Source organism: Schistocerca piceifrons, chromosome 5 (genome assembly GCF_021461385.2).
Source record: "Schistocerca piceifrons isolate TAMUIC-IGC-003096 chromosome 5, iqSchPice1.1, whole genome shotgun sequence".
Classification (NCBI taxonomy): domain Eukaryota; kingdom Metazoa; phylum Arthropoda; class Insecta; order Orthoptera; family Acrididae; genus Schistocerca; species Schistocerca piceifrons.
In genome coordinates, this window is record NC_060142.1 from 315,418,454 (window position 1) to 315,438,667 (window position 20,214).

The window sequence follows — 20,214 nt, forward strand, 5'->3', positions numbered from 1 at the left end:
TTCCTGTAGCACATTTCGACGAAAAAAAAAAGAAATAAATTGACACCAACTATTTACAAAAGCTTGCCATGATGTCAAGTTGTAAGGGTGCAGTGCCCCTTACATAGTATCGATCATGCACTTTGCAGCGATCATAAAATACAGCAAAGACTGCAGTGCAGTCAACAATGTGCGAGTGGATGAGCTAGTGTTGGGAGTCCGTGAGTGGAAGTCGGGTGTGCGAGAGGCTAGAGACAGTTGCTCGGTAACGAGGCTGGAGACTAGTGTCAATGTAGGCGTGATGGCACACAGTATTTGATTTCTGTGGAGTGTTTATAAATGTTGGTTTACAAAAAGTGTGTTTTAATTAATAAAATCCAGTATGTTATCTTTTAGTAGTTTTCCTTAGATTTCACAAGAACAGAAGGGCACGACAACGAGTTTCCTGAAGATGAGCTGTTACCTATTTTGCTAAATTGATTAAATACAACTTAATCTTCAGTGTATACGAATAATAAAGTTCGGTGCGAAACGGTGGGGGGGGGTTTATAAAGTGGAGATGAATCTATAAAACAATAATTATTCTAGTATTTTTTTATTGCAGTCTGTTGTCGATTGCCGGTTTCGTTCAAATTCTGATCGTCATATCTATTAAAAACAAGAGCCACGCTAACGTCGAATCTTACGTACTCAGTCTTCCTCCTCGACGACAATGCCATTGGGGAACGCTGTACTCATTAAATGTTGATTTAGACACGGAAATGCAATAATGTATTTCAGTTCCTTTCGCGATGTGTCGTACCATACGTTTGGGGAAACAACGACAATGTTGGGGAGCCATCCTGATCCATATCTACAAATTCGCCGTCCGCAACTCAAGGAGATTAGTCTGTGCTGGATTGACGGCGTTCCAGATGTGCCCAGCGGCACTGAGGACTGGATACGATGGGAGGAAGTACCCTCATTTACTCTGAGCCTTTGTGAAACCAGTCTGACACTATTATGGTGTGAGTGGGTGATGCATTGCCTTGTTGAAAAACATCAGTCCCTTGTTGACCATTAAAATTGCAACACCATGAAGAAGCTTACAAACTGGCATGAAGTGTATACTGCATTATTGGATATGGTAGTGATTAGCCTTTCAGGGTTCAAATGGCTCTGAGCACTATGGGACTTAACATCTGTGGTCGTCAGTCCCCTAGAACTTAGAACTACTTAAACCTAACTAACCTAAGGACATCACACACATCCATGCCCGAGGCAGGATTCGAACCTGCGACCGTAGCAGTCGCGTGGTCCCGGACTGAGCGCCTTAACCGCGAGACCACCGCGGCCGGCGCCTTTCAGGGAACCGCATAAATTACATGGGAGTAACGCCTTATAAGTTCTGTGTAACTGGAGAGATTATTAGGTAGTGGGTTTTTCATTCAGAAATCTGAAGATAGAGTTATGTTTTATGTAAGAAGCACATGCCCAAAATCGAGAGTGGTAGGATTATGACCCACCGAGACTGCAGTTTATTGTTCTGCTCCATTGTTGCTGGCGCTGGCTGGGATTCCACGAGTGTAATGTGCATCTGGATTCGATGTTTGCCGAAGGGCGTACTTGATACCAGGAAGGATCTCAAACAGCTCTCGTGATTAGTGCCCGAGAGGACAGGGACACTGTTCGCCTTGCCCTACGAGATTGTACCGGCACGTCATGTAGAGGGGAAGTGATCCTGTTTGCATCAGTTTAAGAAGCCATACCGACAGTGGGACTACGTCTGGAGCCAAGCGGACTGTCAACACGGCGACTGTTGTTGCTGCTTCCCTTGCCACTGCAGCAGAGGGAGGCGCGACGGTGAAGGAACGTCCAACGACAACACTGGACACAGGAGGGATGCTACATTGTAATTTCAGGTGAGTCCATTTCTGTGTGCATTATCGCGAAGGACATGTCTCTGTGTGAAGGCTCCGAGAACTTCGAACTTCGCCAGACTGCTTTCGTTACAAGGACTCAGCTCCTGGCTCATTGGTATGTGGTGCCTCAGAGTACAGAAAACGATCATGTATAGTGCGTATAGCTGGTAATTTGGACAGCAGGTGTTGCGTTTCTAATATACTAATGAGGTGCCTGTGCCCTATCTTCGCCTTCTACGTGAGGTTATCTTTAAACCAGATAACTTAATACCGCGTGTTGCCCGTGCCGTTCTGCCCCACCACGATGTTTTCCTGGCCGGAACGTTCTCCACATCTCCCAACCATTGAAAACATTCGAACATGGACTGTCGAGAGAGTGGCACGCCGGTACTCGACAGCAACTACGACTGATTAATTCTGGATAGAGCTCAACAGCATAAAATGGCTTAAACGTATTTCTGATCCAAGCTCAATTTCGCTCTTTGTCGAATGCTACCAGGGGTGCCAGCTCCGTGAACTGAACTTTGCATGTTCGTAACCCCGAATCACGTCCAAATCCTGTACTCCTCTTACTTGCTACGCTTCCTGGTGTTGCAATTTAAATGTGCAGCAGAACAATATGAGCCAGTCAGTCCCTCCTCCTCCTCCTCCTCCTCCTCCTCCCCCCCCCCCTTCCTCCTCCATTCCTCCTATTTCTCAGATTTTGAGTGCCCGCTTGATGCTTGAAATTATTCATTGCACACTAACATGTCTACTCTGCAGTTACCTCGACCGAGCAGGCTCTGTGGTGAGCACACTGGACTCGCTTTCGGTAGGACGACGCGACTGTCCAAACCGCCTTCAGTCCACCGAGATTCAGCTTTTGCATGATTTCCCCAATTCGCTTAAGACAAACACCGATTTGCCTTCTCATCTTTCCACATTTCGGGCTTACGTGCGTCGCTAATAAACACTTTGTCGATGAGACGTTAACATGCAATTGTCCTTTCTTCCCTCCTTCCTCACTCTGAAATTTACATGGAAGCGCTTGGAAAAGAGTTAATGAGCCATTTTCAGACACTCTTTTCTACGTGAACTGTATTCACGGTTGTGAATATGGACAACTATCAGCTGTATAATGGCATGACGACAGTTACAATTTGTGCCGGACCAGGACTCAAACAAGGATTTCTCGCTTATCGCGAGCGGTCACCTTACATTTGGCTACCCGAGCGCGCTCCACGTCCAGACCAAAACTTCCGTATGTCGTTAGTCATGTGTCTACACCTGCACTCTTATATCCATTATGTATATTCCGCACACGGGAGATATTGTAATTCGAAGTCGCTTGCCAGGCGTCTGCCGATAAATACGATACTGTAGTGCCTGTCCGAAGGAACATTGCATCGTACTTCTGAGCAACGCAAGCACTGCAGTATCGTATCTTACACTGGAACAGCACGGAAAAATCAGACATCTACATCTTTCCGTGACAGCTCTGGTTTTTCATATTTTATTACTATGATCATTTCTCCCTATGCAGGTGGGAGTCTATTATAGTAGTCGGAGGAGAAAGCCAGTGATAGAAATGTTGTCAAAATATACCGCCGCAACGAGAAACGCTTTTTTATATGATGGTCACTCGAATTCGCGCATCATGTCGGTAAAGCTCTCTCCTCCCTACTTCAGCGCAGTACGAAACGAGTTGCCCTTGTTTAATTTTTTCCGAAGTGCTCCGCCAATAATACCCGCTAATGGTACCATACCGTGCCGCAATACACTCCACAAGATAATGACCAAGTGTACTTAGCCCTTCGGAATCTTCTAAGTGTTCTGCCAATAAAACGCAGTCTTCGGTGCGATTTCCTTACAACATTACCTACATTACCTATGTGATCGGCTCAGTTTAAGTTGTCCGCAATATTGTGATTCCTACGTCTTTAGTTCAACTGACAGCCTTTAGATTTGTGTGATTTAACGTGTAACCGACATTTAACGGATTCCTTTTTGCACTAATGTGGGTAACCTTACAATCTGTACTGTTTAGAGTGAATTGCATTACTTGGCGCCGTACAGATATCTTGCCTAAATTATTTTACAATTGTTTTTTACCTTCTGATGACTTTACTAGACGGCAAACAACAGCATGCAAATAATCCAACAGGGTTGCTCAGATTCTCTCGTAATCCACACATACTACAAATATATATATGTATGTTTCACATCTCCTCTTAAACCACTGGACCGATTTCAACCAGATTTGGTACCCTTGCTGTCAGGTAACAGTTCAAATGGCTCTGAGCACTACGGCACTTAACATCTGAGGTCATCAGTCACCTAGACTTAGAACTGCTTAAACCTGACTAACGTAAGGACATCACACACATCCATGCCCGAGGCAGGATTCGAACCTGCGACGCAGCAGCAGCGCGGTTCCGAACTGAAGCGCCTAGAACCGCTCGGCCACCAGACCGGCAGGTAATAGTTATTGCTGGGGAAAAAGCCATGTATCATATTTCAGAAGCTATGATGTCACAAACACTGAGATGCGTGAAAAACTGACGCATTGTGCATGACGGTTAAGTTGTTATGTCTTTGCTACTATCTATTCGCAACACATTTCGCCGACTGTATCCACATCTACCGTTGAATGTACCAATCTTGTTGTAAACATGCGAACGATTTGTACATTATGCATATACCTTTGTACGACTGTTTTATTATGTCAAAGTTGTTGCCACGAATACACAGAAATGGAATTTTTTGAATATTACACTACAAACGCAGTTCATTTTTTGTTTCTGCTTCTAATAAAAAAATTGGCAAAATGAATACCCGGGTAATGCCGGGTTTGTCACTACTTATTATACAGATTAGGCACAGCAGAGGGCCTGTAAAATTTCGTTGAGGATCACCAGACCAAGTCTGTTGCACTGGAGAATTTTCCGTCAGTTGCTTCACTACTGGCCATTAAAATTGCTATACCAAGAAGAAATGCAGATGATAAACGGGTATGCATTGGACAAATATATTATACTAGAACTGAAATGTGATTACACTTTCACGCAATTTGGGTGCATACATCCTGAGAAATCAGTACCCAAAAAAACCACCTCTGGCCGTAATAACGGCCTTGATACGCCTGGGCATTGAGTCAAACAGAGCTAAGATGGCGTGTACATGTACAACTGCCCATGCAGCTTCAACACGATACCACAGTTCATCGAGAATAGTGACTGGCGTATTGTGACGAGCCAGTTGCTCGGCCACCATTGACCAGACGTTTTGAATTGGTGAGAGATCTGGAGAATGTGCTAGCCAGGGCAGCTGTCGAACATTTTCTGTATCCAGAAAGGTTCGTACAGGACCTGCAACATGCGGTCCTGCATTATCCTGCTGAAATGTAGGGTTTCGCAGGGATCGAATGAAGGGTAGAGCCACGGGTCGTAACACATCTGAATTGTAACGTCCACTGTTCAAAGTGCCGTCAATGCGAACAAGAGGTGACCCAGACGTATAACCAATGGCGCCCCATACCATCACGCCGAGTGATACGCCAGTATGGCGATGACGAATACACGCTTCCAACGTGCGTTCACCGCACCGCGATGTCGCCAAACACGGATGCGACCATCATGATGCTGTAAGCAGAACCTGGATTCATCCAAAAAAATGACGTTTTGCTATTCGTTCGTCGTTGAGTACACCATCACAGGGGCCCCTGTCTGTGACGCAGCGTCAAGAGTAACCGCAGCCATGGTCTCCGAGCTGATAGTCCATGCTGCTGCAAACGTCGTCGAACTGATCGTGCAGATGGTTGTTGTCTTGCAAACGTCCCCATCTGTTGACTCAGGGATCGAGACGTGGCTGCACGATCCGTTACAGCCATGCGGATAAGATGCCTGTCATCTCGACTGCTAGTGATACGAGGCCGTTGGGATGCAGCACAGCGTTCCATATTACCGTCCTGAACCCACCGATTCCGTATTCTGCTGACAGTCATTCGATTTCGACCAACGCGAGCAGCAGTGTCGCGATACGATAAACCGAAATCGCGATAGGCTACAATCCGACCTTTATCAAAGTCGGAAACTTGATAGTACGCATTTCTCCTCCTTACACGAGGCATCACAACTGCTGTTTGTGTATGAGAAATCGATTGCTTTCCTCATGTCAGCACGTTGCAGGTGTCGCCACCGGCGCCAACCTTGTGTGAATACTCTCAAAAGCTAATCATTTGCATATTACAGCATCTTATTCCTGTCGATTAGATTTCGTGTCTGTAGCACGTCATCTTCGTGGTGTAGCAATTTTAATCGCCAGAAGTGTACAAACTGCAAAGTTTCTGACAGGAAATTACGCAATTTGAGTGGGAGCCGCATGTGAAGAACAGTGTCAAAAGCCTTTTGGAAATCTAGAAATACGGAGTGACGTTCATATCTCCTATCAACAGCACTAATTACTTTTTCTGAATCGAAGTAATTAACCTATCATCAGGTACCTGCAAGTTTTTCTTAATGGTAATACCTAAGTATCTAGTTCAGGTGACACCTTTATATCTGTTTTTTGTTGCGTAACCGAAATTTAAGGGATACTTTTGGATACTATGCCGACTTTAGCATTACAGTACAGCCCGTCGTTTCGAAACCAAACGTCTTCACATGTTTTCTGCCTGACTGCGTCACAGCGGAATGTCTGCGGTTTTGCCGGCCGAGGTGGCCAAGCGGATCTAGGCGCGTCAGTCCGGAAACGCACGACTGCTACGGTCGCAGGTTCGAATCCTGCCTCGGGCATGGATGTGTGTGATGTCCCTAGGTTATTTAGGTTTAAGTAGTTCTAAGTTCTAGGGGACTGATGACCTCTGATGTTAAGTCCCATAGTACTCAGAGCCATTTGAACCATTTTTGTCTGCTGTTTCCTCCAGATGTACGGGAGCGAGCGACGCTCTTCTGTAGCACCAGCAGCCGCCGTTTCGCTTAACTGAGGCCGAATGATCGCGTGTGGCGCTTCTTCATTTTGCGGCGGCCAGACGGCGAGGAGGGGCGCTGTACTCTGCTGTGCGGTGCGTGCGGTAATTGCGAGCGCCTTTTACAACCTACCGCCACCGCCGTCGCCGTCGCGGCAACGTGTTCTTAATGCCGGTCTGGTAAATTTGGTGCGCTTTACGTGCCAGTGCGGTGTGCTCGGGCAGATAGCCCGCCGCTCTCGGCCGGCGATACTGCACGGCCGTGGGCAGCCACTGGCCGGCGCGTACTCAAGCCTCGAAGCTGCGCAATCCACTCGTTCGGGTCGCGAAACTCATCTACGCCCGAGCGCAGTTCATTTCCGTGAAGGTGAGGTCAGCGTTCAACTGAGTGTCCGCTTAGTGGTCATTATAGGTGCGATCGTAGCCATTTCCTCTGCTCTGCTGCAGCCACGAGATTGCGCTGCGGCTTGAAGCCATTTACGAGATTGATTAACAGATTGAAATGCGGATGCGGACGAGACGCATCTACCACGTGCCTACTAATATGATCCGAGTCGGATATTACGAACTTGTTTCTGGAAATAACATTTCTACAGCTACAATTCATTTTTTATTTTCATTTCTTCGGTTCCAAGAGTTTCCGGGTCACAAAAAAAAATGTTCAAATGTGTGTGAAATCTTATGGGACTTAATTGCTAAGGTCATCAGTTCCGAAACTTACACACTACTTAACCTAAATCATCGTAAGGACAAACACACACACACCCTGCCCGAGGGAGGACTCGAACCTCCGCCGGGACCAGCCGCACAGCCCGTGACTGCAGCGCCTGAGACCGCGCGGCTAATCCCGCGCCGCTCCGAGTCACAGCTCCAGTCTCAAAAGCGCGTTCATTGCATCGCACTTCTTAGTAACACAGGCCATGCTATTTAGTATTTATTTGTCAATATCATTACCTCGACTCTCAATAATTATTTCCTCCCTAGACGGGAATATACGTAACTTACGAGTGCAGTTGGAATCATATGTGTGACGACGCATGGAAGTCTGGGTCTAGCCGCGCTTCGTGCACGGATATACGAAGCAGTTAAGGCAACCGCTCGCGTAAAGCGCGAAATCCGGCACTAATTTTCGTGGTCCTTCCAATATACAACCGACAGTGGTTCATATTCGCAACTGCGAATACCTTTCCTGTATCTAAGTTAAGTAGCTGTGAGCTGTGTTAAGAACATGCGAGGAGTGTACGGGTAACACTAAGAAGAGTGTAACCATTACATTCAGTTTACTATGTTAAGTCAAGTACGGGACGCACCGAGAGACACATTACTATTACTTCCACCGTAACTGAAGTCCACATTTCACCTTAATTAGGCCTCTATTGTTGACATTTATTGCTTTCTGTAAATATTTTTCTGTTTCACAAATTTCACTATTGGGATCGTAAAGTTTGTGCTTGAATATGACATGGCTGCCCCATGTCGCCAACTTTTTTTGACATCTGGAAACGATAGACTTGCACAGGTACAAAAATAACTGAAGTCAAAATAATCGAGGAAACTGGTGTCAAACTGTACTGTTCCTCACGTGACTTTAAACAAGTCTCCCAAAAATGTGACTTACCAATATTCAGTGGAAAAATTGTGGCCACTCTGAGCAGCCCTCTTACATTGTTAGCAGATGATATTTCTCCTTCACAGTCTGGTGAAAGCATCAAGAGGTCAAAATCAATTGTAACACGACCTACACAACACACCGGCATGGTGCGAAAATTGCCGTTTCACTCTCAGCAATAAAAAGGACGAAATCCTGCATGCGAGTACTACAAAATTCCGTCCAAATTTGGTTACGAGACAAATCACAGGAATGTAAGGGGGTTGAAGGGTTAACTAAATATTTAGGGACTACAACTACTAACTACTTCTGGTATATGTACTGCTTACCATACAGCGCTGACAGAGCACATCGAAAAAAAAAAAAAAATCAAAGACGGGCACCTCGTTCTGTATTATCGCGACATGGGGGAGAGCATGTCACGGATATGGTAAGTGAGTTGGTGTGACAATAATTGAAACAAAGGCGTTTTCGATACGGCGAGATCTTTTCACGAAATTTCAATCAGTCTGAACGTGAAAATGCTCTGTTGACGCTTACGTACACAGTGAGAAAAGGTCACCGAATTACATATTGAATTTAATTTAGGAGAACGGGTCCAAACCAAGGTACTGGATAAAGAGGCAGTCAGAGGAGGAGCTAGAAAATTAGACCTCTGTTATAAGTACAGAGCAGATGCAAAAAACGAACCATATCGTGGAAAGCCAAAATCAGACACTATAATTCAGTTGTAAAACCAGGAAGACTATACTTTGGAATGTCTTATTTTAAATGAAAAGGTGTAGTTGGAAGATACTGAAAGGAAGATGCTCAAGGTAATTCTGGGATCCCAGTAGACTATGATGGGTCATGGAGGAATAAGAAAAACGAGGAGCTGTAAGTACACCGAAAAGATCACGGACACAACGCGGAAAAGGTGGTTGAAATTTTATGGGCGATAACCGACCGAGCAAAAATATGATACATTATATCACATCATATCATTAAAGTCCGTCTCTAACTGGATAGGAGGAGGTCAAATGGCATGCACCTGAAACTGGTATTGCACTAGTGCTGATCCAAAATAGCTTGGACCAGAAAAGAATTCAGAAACAAAGTCAACTTGTAAGCGTATTATCATATCGCTGGCTTGGTTGCGGAGTATCTTTGCGGGCAGCGCTTTTGCAGAGTCAAGCGTGGGACACGGAACTGTTGTGTTGTAGGTAGCTCTGCATGTGAGAGGCATTGTTACTATGGAAGTAGAAGTGTTGCTGCAAGTGCTATTACAGTAAGGTGATGAAATATGTGATTCAGAGGGAAGTGCGTAGTGATGTAATTCAAAACGAGCAGTGCCGCAGATAACGTATTTGTGTATCCTCTCGTTGCGTGTCGCACAGCAATCAATCATCCGCGCCGTGTTTGGTCTCTCAGAATGAACTAATTTGAATCAGTAAAAATTAGTTACCATAATAGAGTGCAATCAAGTGCCAGTGTATTGTAGCGAGCGTGAGAACATACGTTCGATCATTCGGCTTCCGCATATCAACAATCACCCGCGTCGTGTCGGTTACGCGTACGCTCGTCCTAGTGATACTGTGGACAGATATTCATCTAGAAGTTGGCATGAAACTCATGATTTAGAATGTAAACAATGCAACCTGTGATTTATTATCGTCTCACAATATAGATGTTCATACCAAACGTAGAACAGTGTTGTTTGACGTTGAGTGGCTCCCCTAAACCCGCTTGTGTATTTAGATCCATAATTTCAGGCAAGCCAGCAGCAGTGTGGAGTTGAACAAAACGGCTGCCGCGGGATTATCAGGTACGTGGTGTGGACAGGGCGCACGGTCCAGGACGTCCGAAGTGCGGCAACCAATTTAAGGGTCCCCCACCCCGCCAGTCGAACCCTCGGGCGTGTTACGAACTGCATGATGTCATTTGAAGAGAAACCTCTGAAAGTACACTATATATCTGACGACGTTCTGGGAAGAGAGGAAAAGGAGGGCCCAGATGCTGTCAAGTTCTGCGTGCCCCATAACTGGCGAAATTCAAAAGGAAAAAGAAAAGGAAACTGGGTGAACCGTTAGTTCTCCAAGTTAACAGCAAGCACACTTCTGCAAAATCAGCCAACGCCTTTCAAAAGAGCATAACTCTTTACGAGACTTTAGTATTAAGAGTTGGTACCCCTGCTTAAGCTCATTCACTGCACCGTATGACTGACGGCTCACAGTGGACCATTTCCCACGCGTCTGACCGGCCGCTTCTGGTCGCGGGCGATGAGTAACCGGAGCCGGCCGCGCTCGCTGGCTCGCTCTTTAGGCAGGAAGGGCCCAGGCGGCGCCCTTTGAGGAGCGGGCGGCTCTCTCTTTCCAAGGAGACTTCCAATTTCGGCGATCGTCGGTCACTCCGTCCAGACGCTTGTCCCCTTAACCCGCGCTAACCTAACGCCATTCGTTATACGAGCTCTGACGCAACACTCTTCTCTCACGGGACTTTGCGACAACCTTACCCAACTCCTGATGGGTTTTCCGGGCGCTGCTTTCTCCGTCACCAACTAACGACATGCTTCATTCCCGACAATTCACTTGGAAATAATGGACGAAGAAGGAAAATGGGATAGTTGACAGAATGTTCTTTTTTTCATCAGTCATAGACCCTCCACAATTTCATCTCCTCTCCCAACCTCCTCTCACAGTTGCACTTACAATTAACGTCCTCATTTATTTGTTCTGTTTGTTCCAAACCGGCCTTCCCTTACAGTTTTTGTCCACTATGGCTCCCTCTGGTATCGTGAAAGGTGTTCCCTGACATGTTGCGTCCTTCCGTTCTTTATTCTACATTTCTGTCCGTTAAAATTACATTAGAAAGGACCTGGAAATGTGTGTGTGACAGACATGGTAATGTAGAAAACCAAATCAATCTACATCTACGTGATTACTCTGCTATTCACAATATTCACAATGAAGTACCTGGCAGTGGGTTCAATGAACCACCTTCAAGCGCTCTCTCTCTCTCTCTCTCTCTCTCTCTCTCTCTCTCTCTCTCTCTCTCTCTCTACCGTTGCACTATCGAACGGCACGCGGGAAAAACGAGCACTTACATTTTTCTGTGCGAGCCCTGATTTATTTTATAGTGATGATCATTTATCCCTATGTAGTTGGGTGCCAACAGAATGTTTTGCTTTTCTCGCAAAGTAATGTGTGTGTGTGTGTGTGTGTGTGTGTGTGTGTGTGTGTGTGTGTGTGTGTGTGTGTAATCGTATGGGACTTTACTGCTAAGGTCATCAGTCCCTAAGCTTACACACTACTTAACATAAATCATCCTAAGGACACACACACACACACACACACTCGTGCCCTAGGGAGGACTCGAACCTCCGCCGGGACTAGCCGAGCAGTCCATGACTGCAGCGCAAAGTTGTATTTCAATCTGTTTGTACAATGAACAAACTGAACACTAACTCACTAAACACTCTTAACAAGTTACAATTCCAGTATGTACTACTTTAATGAACACTCATATAATGGAACTATACAAAAATAAATGAACGTGCAAAGAAATGTCAGGAATAAGCTTCAAATTCATAAATACTTTTGTCTGATTAACTCATTAAACATTTAACACACTTTATTCTGAATCATTCCAGACATACAGGCCGATCACAATTCACGTATTTATATGCAGATGGAAGACAGCATACAAAGCGCCGTAAGTGCTTTTATTTCATACAGATCAGTAGCTTTGTCGTTACTTTGCTGATGTGCTTCAATCCTCTTTCTGTACTGTTCCAGCTTAACGTGTGTCCATTTCACAATTACTTCTATGAGTTCATTATCAAATATCAAGGACCAAATATTTTCTATCTTAGGATTATCACCTGAATTTTTAATAGCCCTTGTTATACCCGGTATTCCTCAGATTATGTTATCACAAGATACTCGTCTAGCTTTAGTTCGTTCTTTTGATTTCCAACAAAATACATTTTTTTTACCTTTGTAAACAAAAGGCACTGACCTATCGTTATTTGCTTGCGCGCCTGTGCACGGAATTTCAGCGCCTGCAACGGAGTCTTGTTCATCAGATGAAGACCTGGACGTTGCTTTTTTGGAGAAAAGGAAGGATCACAATCGGAATAGTCAGAAAATAAATCTTCTACATCTATGTCAATCGGAATCGTCAGAAACAATGTCCCCTCTATCTATATCCCCTCCATCTATTTCTTCCCACACCCTTGTAAGCTTCTCTCCAAAATTTGGATCATCCACTCTCAATGTTTCTGTCTGTCTGCTTTTTTTGTGATTTAGGTGGAACATGCTCCATTTTCCCCACATGTACAATATATCACAAAAATGCTAGGACTTTTAACAGAATGTCTGAAAGAAAAAAAAAAAAAAAAAAAACAGTTGGCCGCATGTAGACGTACTCACCAGAAGCAAATGTACAGGTTTTTGGAAATAAGTGTCTAATAGACACGCAACAAAACTTGCGTTACCGGTAATGTGTGTCTCACATACACCGTCGCATTTGAGAAAACAACATTAATTCACGTATAACCATTGCAGTCAATAATCAATGACATCACAAGAGCGACAAAAAATTGTGTGAAGCTACAGAGCATTCATACAAGTAGCGTAAACAGTCTAGCCAATCTAACAAAATAAAAATGCATGCGTGTCCCTCAGACACATACTTCCTTTTAAGGGTTAACAGGGTACGAATAATATACGATTAAATATCTAGGTGATTCTGAGGTAAACAGGGTGCGGAATATAGAACACAGCGTTGTCATCTCTGGCAGCAATAATGGCTCTAACCCGGCTGTGGATCGAGTCGAACTGAGCTTGGATTCCATGTTGCTTCAATTCTACGCCGTAATTCATCAATAATAGTGGCTGGTGAGTGATGGCATACCATTCTCTCCGCAACCCATGAGCAAATATGTTCAGTGGGAGAGAGATTTGTGAAATATGTTGGTCAGGGTAAGAGCGGAACACCCTCTGTGTAGAGGTAGGTCAGGACACAGCGGGCAACATACGGTCTTGCGTTATCTTCTTGAAAGACAACGCTACAGCTAGCACAAAGAAAGGACACAGCCACATTCACAAACGTAACGGCTCCTTTTCGAATTACCAGGTGTGCGAACCAGAGGACATCGCGATGTGTAATCATTAGCACACTATACCGTAACCACAGGTGCTCGCCCCTTTACGACGAAAACAAACGTAATATGGCAACATTCGTTCTCGCAGCCTCCGCACACAGATACTCCACAATCTTGATGATGTAGACAGAACTGGCTATCGTCTAAAAAGATCATGTAATACTCCTCCTGTGTCCAGTACTATTCCTTGAAGCCAGTGCTCCTCTTGAGGCCGTCGCTTTGTCTGTGTGGACGACTGTCTTCTTACCAACATGCCATTTCCTGAGGCAAGTTACGTTTATTACGATCCTATACAGCCGCGCTCGAAGATGATGTACGCCCTTTCGGCCGATAAACAATTGGGGTCGTTGACATCCTGTGTGGCGTTGAGTATGGCACACCTGAATCCATCGATTCCACACTCAAATGACAGTCGAGATACCCGAGCAACACGAGTAGAAATTCGCGAAACGATAAACCGCAGTACCAATAGTCAACGATCCTGCCCCCCGTGCTCCTGCCGGATTTCAGAAACGCCTTGGTTGTCGTTTCTCCCCCTTACACGAAGCATAACACTATTTTCTCACACGTGACCAACATTCAAATGAGGATCCAGAATGAGAAACCCGCTGCGTGATCTATCCTTATGTCCGCCCCTGGTAGCTGAGTGGTCAGCGCGACGGAATGTCATACCTAACTGCCCAGGTTCGATTCCCGGCTGGGTCGGAGATTTTCTCCGCTCAGAAATTCGGTGTTACGTTGTCCCTATCATAATCATTTCATCCCCATCGTCACGGAAGTCGCCGAAGTGGCGTCAAATCGAAAGACTTGCACCAGGCGACCGGTCTACCCGACGGGAGGCCCTAGCCACACGGCATTTCCGTTATCAATGCTTATTTGCAGAATGTAAATGGCATTATTCCTATGTTTGGAGGTTAAGCTGAAGTGCTAAGTTTTATTTATACTGAAGCCTGCAGTGCATTTCATACCACCACGACGCTTGATGCGTGATGTCTTCATGGTGCTGCAATTTTAATAGCCAATAGTGTAGTTAATATTTTGTAAATACTCATTTCCTCTCAGGTTCTTGTAGTCCACAACACCGTGTCTTCCGTAACACTACATCCCAAACAGCTCGAGGCTCTTCTTTACCTGTTTTCGCCACGATTCACTAACAACAACAACAACAACAATAATAATAATAACAACGACGACAACTAAGAATTTTAAATGGAACTGTACGGCGAACAAACAATTAAAAAAATATTTGAATCATGTTCTTTATGTTCGAATTTTTCTTACATTTCTTTAATACACACGGAGATGCGCAATGCGTGCTTCCTTGCGATGTTGAACATATAACTAACTTCGTAAAAAACGCAATGCCTCTCTCGTGACATCAGTGGTCTCTTTAACAGAGTTAATTTAACAATGAGTCTAGGTCCAAACACGAAACGAGAACACGATTAATGTACCACCTTTATTTTATTATTGCAATTTGGCGTTATCCTGAAATTTGTTGTAGTTTTGTCACTGACCACCTTTCTGCTACACATTATTACTTTCGTCCTTTCCTAGTTTAGTATGAACCCATAAACTGTGCCGACTCAAAAAGTCTTGCAGTTCTTCACTTTCGCAGTTGACAGCTGTGTCATCAGCGTATCTTGTCACCGATATCCTTTCACCTTGTTTCTTTATCTCATTTATTTTGATCTCTTTCACTGTTTCGCGATATAAATATTGCACAGTAGAGCAGAGGGACTGCATCCCTCCCTTAAGGTTTTATCTCATTACTTTCCATTGTTAAGAGGGAATATTACAGTTCTTGCTCATGTAGTATATTGTATTATCCGTCCTCCCTAATAACACATACCTATTTTCCGAGGGTTCCAAACGCGTTTTCGTAAAAGGGTGTGAAACGAAGAAAGTACTTACACAGTGGCTTAGCACACTGAAGAAATTCTTCCATTACTTTATTACAAATTTATGTATTCATAGTGACACTTTTAGTTAGAAAGTTTTTCTTCACAGTGTTGTTGCGAAGTGATCAATCAAGCTGTCCGCCAAAGGCCGTCGTAAATGATAATACAGCTTTTAACCGCACGAACTTTATAGTCTCTTCGCCGTGCTGGGTGTTATACTGATGTAAATGCATTAGATTTTCCCCATCGAGTAACATATTTTGTTAGAATCCTTTCTTTACAATAAACTTTATTTTCACACATCAATTACTTTCCTTTTAAGAGTTCTTATTTACAGAAAATATTTCATTTTTTATTTGTACCTTAATAAGCTCTTATTTGCCATCCGTACTTTACGACAACGACTATATCGGTCATCCAAGAAATTAGGACCGCACTACGTCACCGAGGTGATGCAAAATTTATGTATGTACATACGTAGGTACGTATCAACGTATGTACATACATAAAAAAAATTTGCATCACCTCGGTTCCGATAGTTCCGGAACCTGTACAGAAAATTGAAATAGAGATCAACATAAACACCATTTCCGCCCGTTTTGTTGTTCATGAAAACCACACATTGCATGTTGTACCACCATACAGCTAGACCTTCAGAGGTGGTGGTCCCAAATGCTGTACACACCAGTATTTCTAATACCCAGTAGCACGTTCTCTTGCATTGATGCAGCCTGTATTCGTCGTGGCATACTATCCCCAAGTTCATCAAGGCACTGTTGGTCCAGATTGTCCCACTCCTCAACAGCGATTCGGCATAGATCCCTGGGTGGTTGGCGGGTCACATCGTCCATAAACAGCCCTTTCAATCTATCCCAGGCATGTTCATGTCTGGAGAACATGCTGGCCACTAGTTGAGCGATGTCGTTATTCTGAAGGAAGTCATTCACAAGATATGCACGATGGGGGCGCGAATCGTCGTCCATGAAAACGAATGTCTCACCAATATGCTGCCGACATGGTTGCATTATCGGTCGGAGGATGGCGTTCACGTATCGTACATCCGTTACGGCGCCTTCCATGACCACCAGTGGCGTACGTCGGCCCCCCCATAATGCAACCCCAAAACAGCAGGGAACCTCCACCTGGCTGCACTCGCTGGACAGTGTGTTTAAAGCGTTCAGCCTGACCAGTTCACGTCTCCGACGATGGTCTGGTTGAAGGCATATGCGACACTCATCGGTGAAGAGAACGTTATGCCAATCCTGAGCGGTCCATTCGACATGTGGTTGGGCCCATCTGTGCAGCGCTGCATGGTGTCGTGGTTGCAAAGATGAACCTCGCCATGAACGTCGGCGCACAGTTTGAGTCGCAACACGACGTCCTGTGGCTGCACGAAAAGCATTATTCAACATGGTGGCGTTGCTGTCAGGGTTTCTCCGAGCCATAATCCGTAGGTAGCGGTCATCCACTGCAGTAGTAGCACTTGGGCGGCCTGAGCGAGGCATGTCATCGACAGTTCCTGTCTCTCTGTATCTCCTTCATGTCCGAACATCCCTTTGATTTACTCCGAGACACCTGGACACTTTCCTTGTTGAGAGCCCTTCCTGGCAGAAAGTAACAATGCGGTCGCGTTTGAACCGCAGTATTGACCGTCTAGGCAAGGCTGAACTACTGACAATATGAGTTGTGTACGTCCGTCCTGGTGGAATGACTGGAACTGATCAGCTTTCGGACCTCCTCCGTCTAATAGGCGCTGCTCACGCATGGTTGTTTACATCTTTGGGCGGGTTAAGTGACATCTCTGAACAGTCATAGGGACTGTATCGGTTATACAATATCCACAGTCAACGTCTATCTTCAGGAATTCTGGGAACCGGGGTGATGCAAATCGTTTTTTATGTATGTATGTATGTATGTATGTATGTATGTATGTATGTATGTAGAGATGAAAAATCAATGCAGAGTGAAAAAATAATTTGAGAGTATCATCATTGCAGCAGGAAGACCTATGATATTATATACGAAGCCTATAAATATGGGATTTAAAGATTCGCTTGAATAGTCTATGACGTTGTAATTGACGTAATTAGGCGCATGTGGAATTTCTGCTGGTTTAGGTACCTCCTCCACGCGTTAACAGCATCGTGTTTTCTTCTTTGGGCATAGCGGCTCGCGAGACCTGCATTTGCAATGTAAACTCGTCTTGCCTTACGTACGACAGCTTGTCGCCGGGAGATATGCAAATGGTAACCGACCACTCTGAAGATGTTGCCCCGAGGACTAAATTTAAATAAAATGCCTGGGTAGCGTCGTTACGCGGCGACCAGCCTTACCGTAAGGACTTGTGACGGAGTGCGAGCGAGCGGCTGCTTAGGGAGTCGCCGACGCGACGGTGGGGCCCCGAGCTCTCTTTGCTGCCGTTGTAAAGTGAGGAAGCACAGCAGTTACGTGCAGTTAAACGCTCGCTATTCCCTATGTTTACTGGCTGAGAATAGGTACTTAGTTTATTCTAATTTTTTCTGCCCTTTCTGCAGTAGAAGAAAATATCTTCTATCTCTAATTCATGCTGACAGCACATACTTCGTTATCAGTTAGAAATGAATAGTGTAACCCCATTGTACAGAAACCAGATATCTGTTATAAGAATAGAGGGATATGAAAGGGAACCAGTGGTTGAAAAGTGAGAGAGACAGGGCTGTACCCTATCCCAGATGTTACTCAATAGGTACATAATAAGCAGTAAAGGAAACCAAAGAAAAATTTGGAGTAGGAATTAAAATTTAGGGAGAAGAAATAAAAACTTTGAGGTTCGCGGATGACACTGTAATTCTCTCAGAGACGGCGAAGGACTTTGAAGAGCAGTTGAAGGGAATGGACAGTGTCTTGAAAGGAGGATGTAAGATGAACATCAACAAAAGCAAAATGAAAATAATGGAATGTAGTCGAATTTAATCAGGTGATTCTGAGGTAATTAGATTAGGAAATGGGACACTTAAAGTAGCAGATGAGATTTGGGCTACTTGCGAAGCAAAATAACTGATGATGGTCGAAGTATGGGGGATATAAAATGTAGACTGGTAATGGCAAGAAAGCGTTTCCGAAGAAGAGAAATTTGTTCACATCGAGTACAGATTTTAGTGTCAGGAAGTCTTTTCTGGAAGTATTTGGATGGAGTGAAGCCCTGTATGGAAGTGAAACATGGACGATAAACCCTTTAGACCAGAAGAAAATAGAAGCTTTTGAAATGTTGTGCTACGGAAGAATGCTGGTAAAGTAACGAATGAGGAGGCACTAAATATAAATGGGGGGGAAGAGAAAATTGTGGTGCAACCTGACTGCAAGAAAGGATCGGTTGGTGGGACACATTCTGAGGCATCAAGGGATCGCCAACTTAGTATTGGAGGGAAGCATAGAGAATAAAAATTGTAAAGGGAGACCAAGAGATAAACACAGGAGACAGATTCAAAAGGACATAGGTCAGTAGTATGGAGAGCTGCATCAAACCTGTCTTTGGACTGAAGACAGCACCAACACCGACCAAAGGTGGGTTCCAAGAAAAAAGCTGCCATTTATTTTCTTTTGATGGAAAACCCGAGCATCGCAGGTATTCATGAGCACTTGCAAAATGTCTACGGAGACCTGGAAGTGAATAAAAGCAATATGATTCGTTGGGCGAGGCATCTATCGTCATCGCAACAAGGTCGTGCAAACCTGTCCGATCTCCCTATAGAACACATCTCGCACGTTCCAACTTTCATCTGTTTGGCTCATGAAGGATGCGCTTGGCTATAAGCGGTACGTAGATGGTGGGGATGTTGTTGGTAAAGCAAGACGTTGACCAGCAGACTGGTATCATGCGGTATACACGCCCTCCCACTAAGGTGGCGTGAGGCCGCCGCACTTAAAGGAGATTGTGTTGGAGAAAAGGTTAGACAAAAGAGTGGGGAATAATAGGGTGTATTGGGATCCTGAATAAAACCAACCGCTTTCAGAAAAAAATGTGTTTCATTACCTACTGAACATTCCTGTAATTCATCCACGAAGTGCATGGCTTACATAATACTCGCTCTACGAATTCTTCAGTATTGCTGTCAGCCTAAGTTCCTTATCCGCTAAGATTAACAGAAGAGATAGGGAAGATCGAAAGGAGAGCAGCGCGTTTGATCACTTGTCCACTGAATAACAAAGTTACAGGGATACTCCTCAAACTCCAGTGGTGGATGCTCCAAGAAAGGCAGTGTACATTACTAAGAGCTTTACTGTTGCAATTCCGAGAGCGCGCGTTGCAGGAAGAATCACACGACGCACAACTTCCTGCCAGATACATTTTGTGAAATCAGAGTGGAGCACTCACGAAGCAAAAACGACAGTCGTTCTTCCCACGACGATTCGCCGTGAATGGACCAGGAAAAGGGGAAAATTATAGTTATGACAGAAGTATCCTCCGCCATCGTCCTACCACCCAGTCACCGTCTAGTATGTGGCTCATGTGTACGAGGATTCCATGGTAATAGGGACATATCAGAAATTGGTTGTCGATTTGGGGCCTCAGTTGATAAAAAACAAAAACCATCAAACCACCTGTTTATTAAGGCGCCTCTTAGATAGTATCTTGATGGTGCATCTTGATACATTTGTCCGCTTGCTGAGCTAGTATTCTGCGCGCAGATCCGATGTCCCACTCACTGCAGCTAACGCGGTAGCTGAATTGTCAACTGTCGGCGTGTGGTTTATAG

At 44.7% G+C, this 20,214-nt stretch overlaps 1 protein-coding gene across 1 annotated transcript in view; it reads right to left on the bottom strand.

Annotated features, from left to right (window-relative positions):
• The window catches only part of LOC124798966, a 232,317-nt gene that overhangs the window by 126,492 nt on the left and 85,611 nt on the right, over positions 1 to 20,214 (bottom strand). The gene's annotated exons all lie outside the window — the stretch shown is intronic.